This window comes from Ursus arctos, unplaced genomic scaffold, assembly GCF_023065955.2.
Source record: "Ursus arctos isolate Adak ecotype North America unplaced genomic scaffold, UrsArc2.0 scaffold_27, whole genome shotgun sequence".
NCBI lineage: Eukaryota > Metazoa > Chordata > Mammalia > Carnivora > Ursidae > Ursus > Ursus arctos.
The window spans coordinates 1,937,955-1,951,657 of NW_026622952.1; positions in this window are offsets into that span (position 1 = coordinate 1,937,955).

The following is a 13,703-nucleotide window of genomic DNA, read 5'->3' on the forward strand; positions in this document are numbered from 1 at the left end:
AAAGCACATGTGCAAGGGAGGGGGGAGGGGGGCTGCGGGGCAGGAAGGAGCCGAGTCACTACTGGGCAGGGAGCCCAATATGTGACTCCAGCTGAAGGCAGACAAGGGGGCATCATATTTAGAAATTTATTATTTTGGGGGCACCTGGGTGGCTAAGTCAGTTAAGCACCTGCCTTCGGCTCAGGTCAAGATCCTGGAGACCCAGGTCCAGTCCCGAGTTGGGCTCCCTGCTCAGAAGGGAGTCTGCTTCTCCCTCTGACCCTTCCTCCTCTTGTGCTTTCTCTCTCTCTCTCATTCTCTTTCTTTCTCTCAAATAAATAAAATCTTTTAAAAAATTTTAAAAAGAAACATTTTTTTCACATATGCGTAGCACATAAAATCTGGTATTGTAGGATATTTTATCATCAATATAAAGTACGTTTCTAGGAAAATAGTACTTATGTATTTGTGTACTTTGAATGTGATCCATTGTGCACTTTCCTTTAAAAGCTGCCTGTATAGTTTTTATGTTTCTTCATTTTTCAAAAATTTGTGGCTCAGCAGCTTTGGAAGTTGGAAATGGCCAGTGACTTTCTGGATTTCTGCATTAGCAGTAAGCTCAACTAACAGTTCTAGATAAATATCTTCCTCAGGGACCCCCAGATTCTTTTTCAATTATGCATCTAAATCTTGCCAAAATATACACTTAAAAATACACTTAAACAGCTTTTTTTTTTTTTTTTAAGAGAGGGAGTTGGGAGGAGGGGCAGAAGGAGTGGGAGAGAGAATCCCAAAGCAGGCTCCATGCCCAGCACAGAGCCCAATGGTGGGGTGGGGTCGATCTCACAACCCTGAGATCATGACCTGAGCTGAAATCAAAAGTTGGTTGCTCAACCGACTGAGCCACCCAGGCACCCTTTAAACAAGACATTTAGGAGACAAAAAATGGAACCTCTTGAATCTCATATATTCTTTCCTAAACTACAAGGTTTTTGTAGCAGACAATTTAGAACTATGAGAAAACATATCTCTCCGTGTGTTTTGCTTATTTTTTAGGCAACCAATGTAACTGTATTTTATTCTGTTTAATAAATTGTTGACTTTCTCTTAGAATTTCATATTAAACCTACACCTTATGATTATGACAAATTTTAATTTCAGACCAAAGCTTCACTTGATTAAATTTGTTAGACGCTCTTTTAATGCCTTGCCGAACGGGGAGTGTTCCAGATACACGTGTATTTATGTATACACACATGAGCTGCAGCGAGCAGAAGAGCCCAAGCAGTTTGGTCCAGTCTAATTTGGCCACCAGTTATATAAATATGACCTTAAGACTGTAGTCCTTGAAGTAATTTGATTTCGTGTTTAGCTTGAGAGCCACCATCATCCTGTCTTTTCGCTCCTTGACATTTAAAATGCCTCTTTACCCAGGAAGTCACTGGTACAGGTCAGTGCAGCGGGATTCAGGCAGTGTCCCCGCAGAGGCTCTAAAGCTTCCCCCCCTCCAGATTGCAGGTCTTGTCTGAGTGGAGAACCTTCATTATCATCGTGCCTTTACCATCTCACCATTTTATATGCAAATAAAGTCTCTGTACATTGTATTTATGTAATAGATCATTTCCTCGGTCAAATAAACGCTGACATTCACTGCTAAAGGTATGGAGAGTTATAAAATATGACCGCTGCCTTTAAGAGGTCATCTTCCGGCTTGGGTAAGTGGTTTGGAGTTTATCCACTCCCTAATTAGGCTCTTGAGGGTGTGGTTGCTCTCACACATCGTTCCACCCCAAATAATTAGGTTTCGAGTCAGCGTGACAGTTCCCTCCCTGCTCTTTGCCTGTGACGCCTTTAGGATTGGGTGTGTGACTTATTTCTGACAGTTGAGATGAAAGGGGAAGTCTGCTGAAGGAATCTCTGAGGTTCTTCTCTCTCCTAAGAAAGAGTCACAGGAGACAAATCTGTAGTTAAAATATGGTGGGTTGAAAAATGCCTCTCATCCAACTGAAACGCCATTAAGACGCTAGGAAGGGTAAAGGGTAAAGGTGATGGGAGAAAAGGACAAAATTTTGGAAGCTAGAAGAGAGATAGATGAGTGATAGTTGACTTTATGAACCCAAGAAAGTTGAAACCGAAGCCAGCAGTAGAGAAATCCATCAATCAATTGGCAGATCCCCAGAAAAGTCAGAAACTGGAAACACTGGATACTTATGAAATGAGGGATACACATGAGGACCAAAACAGGCAGATTTCTGAATGTCTGTATACTAAACACTGGACCCCAGATCTCCCTTCTTCCTCCAAGCAAAGGGCTGGGGCTTCATTGTCTTGAGATATTGAATCAAAGGGAGTCAGTCTGGCCCAGGTAAGTATGGGGCTGGGAGGAGGGTACCATGTTGAAAATAGGAAGATAAAGTGAAACTCTCCACACTGAATGATGAGACCCTTCCTTAGGGCATAATAAAGTGAGTGAGGCTCTTGCCCTGGGCACAAAATTTAAGAGAGTATTAAAAAAACTCCTTAGCAGTCAAGATAAGTAATATTTGTTTACACTAACCTACACGTTTATAATGCTCTTTGCTGTTTGTTTCTTCTTTCATCTCTGACCTAATGTGATCACTTTCCTTCTTTCTGAAGTACATCCTTTAGCAGGTACCAAGCGAAGGCCTCTTAGTTAACCCTTAGGTTGTATTAGCTCTGTTAGAGGTCTTTATTTCACCCTGGTTTTGAAAGATAGTGTTACAACTGTAGGTTGACTATAGTTTTCTCTAAGAACTTTGAAGATTCTAGTCTACTACCTTCTTTTTTTTTTTTTTTTTAAAGATTTTATTTATTTATTTGACAGAGAGACAGCCAGCAAGAGAAGGAACACAAGCAGGGGGAGTGGGAGAGGAAGAAGCAGGCTCCCAGCGGAGCAGGAAGCCTGATGTGGGGACCCCGGGATCACGCCCTGAGCCGAAGGCAGACGCTTAACGACTGAGCCACCCAGGCGCCCCTAGTCTATTACCTTCTGACCTCCATTGTTGCTACAGATAAACTTACATTCAGTCTAAATATCGTATTTTTGTACATGATTTGTTTTTTCTACCTACTTTCTTTTGAGATTTTTTTCTATGGTGTTCTACATTTTCACAGCAGTATAGATTTCATTTTAATTATCCTGCTTGATATTTATACCAGTTTTTGGATGCAATGTCTTTAATAAACTCTAGGAAATTCTCAGCCATTATTATTTCATTGATCCCACAAACTCTCTTGTGATGATAGCCTACTGCCCCCAATTAGATATATCTTAGAGCTTCTTTCTCTTTCCTCCATGTCTCTTAATATCTTTTTTATACTTTCCACCTGTCTCTGTGCTACATTCTAAATAATTTTTCAAATCATTATTAGTTCATTATGTCTAATTCCAGTCTAAGCCATCCATTTAGTTTCTAATTTCAATATTATATTTTTCTTTTTCAGAAGTTCTATTTGATTCTTTTTCATATCTGTCATTTGGTCATTTTGAGAGTCTCTTATTCCTTCATGTTTATGATAACCATCTTTCTTTTCTCTTTAGATATGTAAACTATATTTCAGAATCTGTATCTGATAAATGATTTAATAACTAAATCTCTGCAGGCTGTGAGGAGCTAAGTTCTCTGCTAAGTCTTAGTATCCAAAGCACATCCAAGTTCACTGAAAGCGTGCCTCAGGTCCTGCTATCACAGTGGGATAAACAGGGTTACCATCAACTTCTAAATCGACTTATTAGAAAGGAAATTGTGCTTGAGATAGGAGTGCCACTCTGGGGGATGTTGTGGACTGCCGCTATTGCGCCCAGAGTGTGGCTGTGCTGGTAGTGGTTGTTATGCAGTGAAAATGAAGAACACAAAGAAGATGGAGGACACTAGAAAGAAAGATACTTTATTAAATTGTGGAAGGTCAGACCGGGTCTCAGAACAAGCAGGTGCTTTGTACTGTAATTAATTAAAAGTATAATCTGAACTTTCTACTTAGAATACAGAAGTTTGGCCATTAGGGGCGCCTGGGTGGCTCAGGGCGTGATCCTGGCGTTGTGGGATCGGGCCCCGCATCGGGCTCCTCCGCTGGGAGCCTGCTTCTTCCTCTCCCACTCCCCCTGCTTGTGTTTCTCTCTCTGGCTGTCTCTCTCTCTCTGTAAAATAAATAAATAAAATCTTTAAAAACAAACAAACAAAAAAAGAAGTTTGGCCATTAGAATACTTTCACCAAGCTGAGATAGTTAGGTTAGTGATCTATTTCTGGACCATTTTTGAAAAAAAGGAATGTAACTAAAGTGGGAGACCCATGGGCCAGGAAAGTCTTAGTAACAGTCCAAAGTTGATTCTTCTGGGGGTACCTGGGTGGCTTAGTCGTTAAGTGTCTGCCTTCAGCTCAGGTCATGATCCCAGGTCCTGGGATCGAGTCCCACATCAGACTGCTCAGCAGGGAGTCTGCTTCTCACTCTCCCTCTGTGCTTTCTCTCTCTCTCTTTCTCTCTCTTACTCTCTTTCAAATAAATAAATAAAATCTTTTAAAAAACCAAACAGTTGATTCTTCTTTCTACCTAATCCTTTTCTCCAAAGGTCACTCTGGCTGTTTCTGAGAGGACCTTCAGTAGACAACTGCTTCTAAATGTTTTGTGAATTCCTCAGAGTTCCAGGCAGAAAATGGTCCTCCTCTGAGTTCTAGCTGTCCTACCTCCCGAACATAGTAGTCATTAAAGTGCTTCTTTCTCTCTGTAGATCAGTGTTTGAGAGAGGATAGTCTGAGAACTCTGGCTTTACGTGTTTAGTAAAAATTAGAGTCTCTGGAGATTTGCAATAATTAAAAAGAAATCTCCAGATGATTCTTATATACGTGCAAGGTTGAGAATCTTCTAGATTTTTAGGGATCATTATTATTTATCTCAGTTACCTCTCCCTCTGCCCCAATACCTCACATGTAGTATATACTCTATGGACACTTTTATTTTTTATTTATTTACTTTCAAAGATTTTATTTATTTGTCAGAGAGAGAGAGAAAGAGAGAGAGCACAAGCAGGAGGAGTGGCAGGCAGAGGGAGAAGTAGGCTCCCCGCCGAGCAAGGAGCCTGATGAGGGACTCATCCCAGGACCCTGGGATCATGACCTGAGCCACCCAGGCATCCCTCTATGCACACTTTTAAAGGAAAATGGGACGTTAAGTGTGTAGTAGCAAAACATGTAACAATGCAATTGGCCATGCTATAGAAAATTACCATCTTTGTAGGTCAAAACAGTTGAATTACTTCGGTTTAACCTCATATTTGCTAGGGAAAGTGAAAAACAGTCTTGCCAACTGTTTCAACTGAACAATAAGATGTCATATAAATTAGCCTTTTTAGTTTTGAACTTCTAGAGGACATGTGGAAACTAATTAAACATAATTTAAGTCTTAGGTTATAGATTCCTGAAGTTCAAACTAAAATGTAAAAACTATAGTGTGTTCTATGAGTTTGCAGTAGATTCTAAAACTTTTCTTGTTAAGTCATGAGAGCATTGGACTTGAAAAGAGCACAGGGTTTTAAAGTCTTAGGATGTCTTAAGGGAATTAGTTTAATTCATTTCACTCCCTTTCAATTCCTTCAAATATGCTAGAGAAAATACTTATGAATTATTAAAAACAAAAAGTCTGATACGTCAAAACAAACACAGCGTAAGGTGGAAATTAATGTTCTTCGACTATAGTTTCCATCATGTTAATCCCGTGTTCAAACTGTCCAGTGGTTTCCTATCACCCAAACACCAAATGTGTCAGCTTAGCACTCAGGTTCCTTCAAAGTCTAGCTCTGAGCTCTCCATGCACTCAATCAAGTAGCCAAATTCGTCTACTTAGCCTGTCCAGATACCCTAACTTTCTCACTTCTTCGTTTTTCCCCTGACAGACTGCTCCCCTTCATTCATGTCATTTAAGCGAATGTTTTCTTGCTTTCCTTCAAGGATGTCTGCACCTCCCTGTACCGTTTAATATCAGGCTAGTTTTTAAATTAAAACACTGGCCACAGTAGGCTACCACTGCATATTTGCTCACGTCATTGTATTTAATCGAGTAAAACTAAGAGTGGGGGCCTTGAGTTCATCTGGTCCTATCACCTCATTTGAAGGAGGAAGTTGCTGCCTAGAGAGGTAAAATCAGGGTCTTCCTGTGCAGGGGGCACAGGTGGTCTCTTGATGTGGCCGTGATTGCTTCCAGCACAGTGCTTTGACATCGCCTTCCAGACAGCAGTGCACTTCCCTGGCCACAAGTTTGATTTTTCTTTATCCTCCCCATGAAACTTTATTTATGAGTAACAGCACATTGAGGGAGCCACCCCGGGGCCTCCTGTGGGGGGGGTGCCTCCCTCCTCTGTCCCTCCATTCACTTGTTGTTTCTGGACTTTGGAGCTTCCTGGTGCCAACTCTCTCCCTAGCAATTCACATCCACAGCTAGGCCTTGGGCCTCTGCTTTGTTAGTTCGAGGAAGAGGGAGGTGTTCTGGTGTCAGGGCTCCAGAAAAGAGAGAGCAGGGGTTAGCAGATGGAGACTGTAGCCTAGCTGAGGGCCTAGCTGGTACCCTTACCGCCATGTTTAGAAAAATCCAGGTAAGGTTGGGGCACAAGCAACCCTGCTTCAGCAGGTGGAGGTGGTGATTCTTTCTGGTCCCTCCCTGCCCAGAACACCTCCCTGCCCCCCAGCCCCCCCATTCCTCATCCCAACTCTCAGAACTTAGGGAGGCTTTGATGTTGGGAAGGCAACCACGCTCAGCGAAATAGCAGGAAAGCCCGGGGCAGAGTCCAGCTCCCACAGAGGCATGGACAGCAGACTGAATAGCAGGGCAGTGTTGGGAAGGGGCTGCAGGCTGGGTGACGGATGTGATCACACCTTAGGATTAATATGATTTTAGTTATATTTGGACCCATGAAACCAGAGCCATACAGCTTCTATCCATTATTAGCTTTACCTCCCTGGACTTTGAAAAAGAGAAGACTGGATACAACATTTTGAGCTCTGCAAGAAAGGGAAGTTTGGAGCCTTATCTTGGAATTTTTAATTTTGCTTTTGTGTGGACAGTGTTCTGTATGCTAAAGACTCTTTGTTGCTTTTTGAGTCTTTTTTGGTCATAACAAGAGGTCCGTTTTTGTGAATGTTCCTTGGATACTTGAAAACATAAGTGTATATTTTCTACAGCTGTATTTCAGCATCTATCCCTGTGCTCAGAACATAGTAGGACTTAGTAAATACCTATGCTGAAGGAGTTTTTTTTATAGTAATTTTTTATTATGTTATGTTAGTCACCATACAGTACATCCCTAGTTTTTGATGTAATGTTCCATGATTCATTACTTGCGTATAACACCCAGTGCAACATTCAATACGTGCCCTCCTTACTACCCATCACCCGCCTCTCCCAATCCCCCCTCCCCCTCCCCTCTGAAGCCCTCAGTTTGTTTCCCAGAGTCCATAGTTTCTCATGGTTCATTCCCCTTTCTGTTTAGCCCCCCTTCTTTCTTCCCTTTCTTCTCCTACCGATTTCTTACTTCTTATGTTCCCTAAATGAGTGAAACCATATGATAATTGTCTTTCTCTGCTTGACTTATTTCACTTAGCATTATCTCCTCCAGTCCCGTCCATGTTGCTGCAAATGTTGAGAAATCGTTCTTTTTGATGGCTGAGTAATATTCCATTGTATATATGGACCACATCTTCTTAATCCAGTCATCTGTTGAAGGGCATCTCGGCTCCTTCCACGATTTAGCTATTGTGAACAATGCTGCTATGAACATTGGGGTGCATATGGCCCTTCTCTTCACTACGTCTGTATCTTTGGGGTAAATACCCAGTAGTGCAATGGCTGGATCATAGGGTAGCTCAATTTTTAACTTTTTAAGGGACCTCCACACTGTTTTCCAGAGTGGCTGTACCAACTTGCATTCCCACCAACAATGTAGGAGGGATCCCCTTTCTCCACATCCTCTCCAACAATTGTTTCTTGCCTTGTCTATTTTTGCCATTCTAATTGGCATAAAGTGGTATCTCAATGTGGTTTTGATTTGAATTTCCCTGATGGCTAATGATTTTGAACATTTTTTCATGTGTCTGTTAGCCATTTGTATGTCTTCATTGGAAAAGTGTCTGTTCATATGTTCTGTCCATTTTTGATTTGATTATTTGTTTCCCATGTATTGAGTTTGAGAAGTTCTTTGTAGATCTTGGATACTAATCTTTCATCTGTAGTGTCATTTGCAAATATCTTCTCCCATTCCGTGGGCTGCCTCTTCATTTTTTTGACTGTTGCCTTGCCTGTGCAGAAGCTTTTTATCTTGATGAAGTCCCACAAGTTCATTTTTTCTTTTGTTTCTCTTGCCTTTGGAGATGTGTCATGAAAAAAGTTGCTGTGGCCGATGTCAAAGAGGTTGCTGCCTATGTTCTCCTCTAGGATTTTGATGAATTCCTGTCTCACATCGAGGTCTTTCATCCATTTGGAGTTTATCTTTGTGTATGGTGTGAGAGAGTGGTCAAGTTTCATTCTTTTGCATGTAGCTGTCCAATTTTCCCAGCACCATTTAGTGAAGAGACTGTCTTTTTTCCACTGGATGTTTTTTCATGCTTTGTCAAAGATTGGTTGCCCAAAGGGCCGAGGGTCCATTTCTGGGTTCTCTATTCTGTTCCATTGGTTTGAAAAAAGTATTAATGAAAATATTAATGAGAATATAGAATCTCTAAGAAGTGAAGGAGCTTTTTCACACAGAACACAGTGCCTGTATAACAACTTTGGAATATCTCTAACATTTTTGTTTGGTGACCTCCGCATTTGTGGGGGCACGTATGTCCCAGAAACGTCTAACTCCATAAGATCACAGAAGCGCACTGCAGGCGGACTGAGTGGAAATCCCACCGCAGCTTGCGGGAGCAGCTCGGCAGCGGCGCTGCCCGCCTGCAGCAGGATCCACTCAGGAGCTTTTCCAGGTCCCACCACAGACCCAGCCAATTAGGATTTCTGAGGACAGGACCTGGAATCGGAGCTTTTAAAGACTGTCCCCTACCCTTGATTCTGATGCACACTGAGTTGAACTACTAATCAGGAGCCATGATATATGTAACTTTTCAGATTTTCTTTTTTGAAAAAACAAGAAATCTGCCATTTTATACAAAAATAGTCATACTTTCTGGGCTTCCCCACCAGTCCTCAGAGCCTCTTGTACACATCAGAGTACTGTTCTCTGGAAAAAGAAAATGAATGTGCATTGCCCCAACAGTACTCCGGTAGCTGCTATTATATATGCTTCCTAATTAAATCCTCACCGCAATCCTGGGAGTTTCTGTGGTGGGTTGAATGGTGGCCCCCCCAAAGATAGATATGTCTTGTGTCCTAACCCCTGTTACTTGTGAAAGTTACATCTTTGCCGATGTAATTTCGTTAAAGATCTTGAGATGAGTTCCTCCTGGATTACCCAGTAGGACCTAAATCGAAGGGCCAGCTTCCTTCTAAGACACGGAAGAGGCAAAGGCGCGGGCACGGAGTAGAAGGCCGTGTAATGACACAGGCCGAGATGGAAGTGATGTGGCCCACAAGCCAAGGCACGCCTGGGGCGACCAGAAGCTGCAAGAGGCAAGGAAGGGTTCCCTCCTACCGCCGGAGGGGCAGCATGGTCCTGCTGACACCTTGATTTTGACTTCGGGCCTCTAGAACTGTGAAAGAATACCTTTCTGTTGCTTGAAGCCGGCAAGTTTGTGGTAGTTCGGTCCGGCAGTCCCAGGAAATGAATACAAATTGGCAGTTATTCCTATTTACGATCATAGAGCTGGGTCTACTGTAAGTGGAGTACATTGTGTTACAATTTTATTACTGCTGGGTTGTAGGACAATGGTCACCTTGAATCAATTCTTCCTTTGAGGGGGTTTATGATTTAAGCACATTCTCAGAGATAATTGCTGCCATTTAGTGAAGGGGAAAAGCTGGAGGGAAGGTACAGAATTCCCAAAGGTCTGTGTAGGAACCATTCTGGCTGGAAGCGTGTGGCCCACCATGCCCGTCACCAGTAAGTGCTTAGCCTAGCGACCTTCACCGCACAGCCAGCAGCAGCACCCCTGAGGATGTGGTTGTGGCCGCCATCGCCCACACGCCCCGAGCTGGGAACTTGCCCGGTATCAGCTTGTGCCTTAAGTGGGGCAATCTCTGGGCTTTCACCTCTGTGTGGTATTATGTGCTCCGTTCCAACTCCTTTATATACTAGCTTTGGCTTCCTCGACTCATGTGAAGGGTCCATGGCAAATGAAAGTGAAGTGAACACTAACCATGGCCCATTTCAAAAACAACGCTCTAAAAATATATTGAACTTATAAAGTATTCATGGATCTAAAAGCACTTGAGGATAGTTTTAAGGTTAAAGTGTTAGCTGTAGATGCAGAGAGAGCGAGACTTGTATCTTAACTCACCATCAATCAGTGATGATGGACCTTTAATCAAGTTACTTCACCTGCTTAGTGTCAGTGTCTTCACCGACAACACGGAGTCTCACTTCCTCGAGTGGCTGGGGGATTAAAGGAAGAATGGAAAGGACTTAGCCTGCTGATGGGCACACAGGCTGCTGGGAGCGAGCTATCATGGTGACACACGGTCTTGCATTTCAACACAGTTTTGACCTTCTTTCACTGCTTGACCTCACCTCAGGTTCGAAGGCTTTCCCTTTTTCTTAAAATGTAGGTGGTCCAAAGGTGGGGGTGTAGGATTAATTCGAGCCTCTCTTATGAGCTATTTATTAAATGTTTCTTCCTGGTCTAAAATTAGCATTTAATTTGAATACTTACCCTACTGCTGTTTTTTTTTTTTTTTCCTGTATGGGAAATGTCAAGTGGTATGAATGTGAAATACTACTGACTAGGGATTTTGAACATGTGACAGTTTTAACGACAGTAGTTAAAAAAAAACAGGCATATGGGATCATTAAATTATTGATGATGTTTTATTGCAGTGAATTTATAAATAATACATGTTTAAAGGGTTATTTCCTTTACATTTCTTTAGGGACAACTAGAAAGTCTTCTCGTTTTGAGTTTAAAGAGATCTGACAGTTGGAGAAAGGTCAACAAAATGTTCATTCATGCAGTTTCTTTTCTTTTCTTTTCTTTTTTTTTTTTAAGATTTTACTATTTTATTCAACAGAGATAGAGACAGCCAGCGAGAGAGGGAACACAAGCAGGGGGAATGGGAGAGGAAGAAGCAGGCTCACAGCAGAGGAGCCTGATGTGGGGCTCGATCCCATAATGCCGGAATCACGCCCTGAGCCGAAGGCAGACGCTTAACCGCTGTGCCACCCAGGCGCCCCTGTTCATGCAGTTTCTATGCCAACCCCCCCCCAGACTTCAACTAAGTACTTAACCAGTTTTATAGAATGTATCAAACAGTCACCCTTATTTTTAGAGCAAATGAGGCAATGGCTTTAATTTAGCTACTGGAGGGGAAAATGCTTAAAACAATATTAATAATTAAAAGTTTCATATTAAGAAGTATCACTTTTTTTTTTTAATCAGAAAACCTCGAAATTGAAGTTAGTGTCTATGGATCAGAACCGAAAAGGAACACATTAGCTTGCTAGAATGTTATTTTATTTTATTTTATTATTATTTTTAAAAAGATTTTATTTATTTATTTGACAGAGATAGAGACAGCCAGCAAGAGAGGGAACACAAAGCAGGGGGAGTGGGAGAGGAAGAAGCAGGCTCCCAGCGGAGGAGCCTGATGTGGGGCTCGATCCCAGAACGCCGGGATCACGCCCTGAGCCGAAGGCAGACGCTTAACGACTGTGCTACCCAGGCGCCCCTAGAATGTTATTTTAAAAAGGGATGATGTGGGGGTGCCTGGTGGCTCAGATGGTTAAGTGTCTGCTTTCGGCTCAGGTCATGATCCCAGGTCCTGGGATCGAGCCCCACGTCAGGCTCCTACCTCAATGATGATCTGCTTTTCCCTCTGCCCCTCCCCCTGCTAGTGCTCTCTCTTTCTCTCTCTCCCCCAAAAGAATAAATTAAAAAAAAAATTTTTTTTTTTAGGGGATGATGTGGGGTGACTGGGGGCAGGAAGTGGGAAAACAATGGGTTACTTCCCCCTGGGTTGGAAATCCCCAGGAATTAGACATCAAATTTTATTTGATACACATAAGGGTATGGAGGCATAGGAGCCACAGTTTTCATCAGATTTATGGTCTTGGAAAAGTTAAGCTGCATTGTTTCTTCCTTTTTCCTTTTGGAACGGGCTAAGAGGAATGAGAGGGTCTGGGGTTGGAGGGGTGTGTGTGTGGTAGGGGCGAGGGCGGGGAGGGCAAGAGAGGACTCTTCCCAGGTCGATGACCCTCTCCCTCCCTTCAGCCTTTCCACCTCCATAAACCATGAGCTGCACTAAACTTCTGGTTGGTTTGAGAGCACAGCTAAACTAATTACTGGAATACGAACATAAAATGGTAACCAGCAACATCAGGAAAAGACAAAAAGTCTTTAATTCTTTCGTTTGTTGAATTAAATTAAAAAAAATTTTTTGGAAGTGTGCTTCCTTTCTTCTGTGTATTTGGTCTTAACTTCTATCCCCGCAATTTTCAGAAAGGGATTAAAGCATGATATAAACCCATAATTGAATTACAAACTCAAGCATTTTTCTGATGATGAGGGGGTAGTATAAATGTTTTCTTTGAACAGGAGAATGTATATTCTACATAAGCATTTGAAATACAGCACATTTTTCCTACAAGTTCAGGCCCGAGAGCTACTCAATTATGTTGTCTGTTTGCAGTGATAAGAGAGTGAGAGGGGCACCTGGCTGGCTCAGTCGGAAGAGCACGTGACTCTTGATCTTGGGGTTGTGGGTTCAAGCACCACGTTGGGCGAAGAGATTACTAAAATAAAGAAATAAACTTAAAAAAAAAAGAAAGAGAGAGTGAGTAAAAATGACACGAAAAATTGGGTAGGGAGAGGTGAAATGATTTATATTACTAAATTTAATCACATTTTTTCTGGTGACAGAGCTGAAGGAGTTTAAGCAACTTGTCCAACATCCCCCAGGTATCAGCGCCAGATACAAATCCAGGTCTATTTGACTCCAAAGTCCGTATTCCTCCCGCTGTGTTCTTTGCCTCCCGTGAAGCTCTTCTGTGACCCACCCTCATAAAGTCCCCCATCCTCCCACTCTGCACCTTAGTCCCCAGGGAGAGAGAGCATGCTCCTAGAAGAAAGCAGGGCTGGTTTGGGACCCAGTCCAGAGAATCGCTCCCCTAGGCGACAGGCGTGACTATAGAGGATTGTCGGGTAAAACAAAAGGCGTGAAACAACAATCTTCTTTCTTTCTTTTTTTTTTCAAGATTTATTTATTTATGTGAGAGACAGAGAGAGAGAAAGTATGAGCAGGGGGAGGGACAGAGGGAGAAGCGACTCCCCGCTGAGCAGGGTTGGATCCCAGGACCCCCGGATCATGACCTGAGCCGAAGGCAGAGGGGTAACCCGCTGAGCCACCCAGGTGCCCCCTTGGGCCTTCAGAAGAGCAGCTTCTCCCCAGTCAGCCCCTGAGCCTTGGTTTTTATTTTTGATGTCCTTTAACATGGGCACGTTTTTCAGCATGTCAGGCAAAATGAGAAAGCGGATCTTGCTGCCACGGATGTACGCCCGCCCCGCTGGGCCCCGCGGCCTTCTCCGTATGTGAGTGTGATGTTGGACATGTGGCAGTTCACACTGTCCTC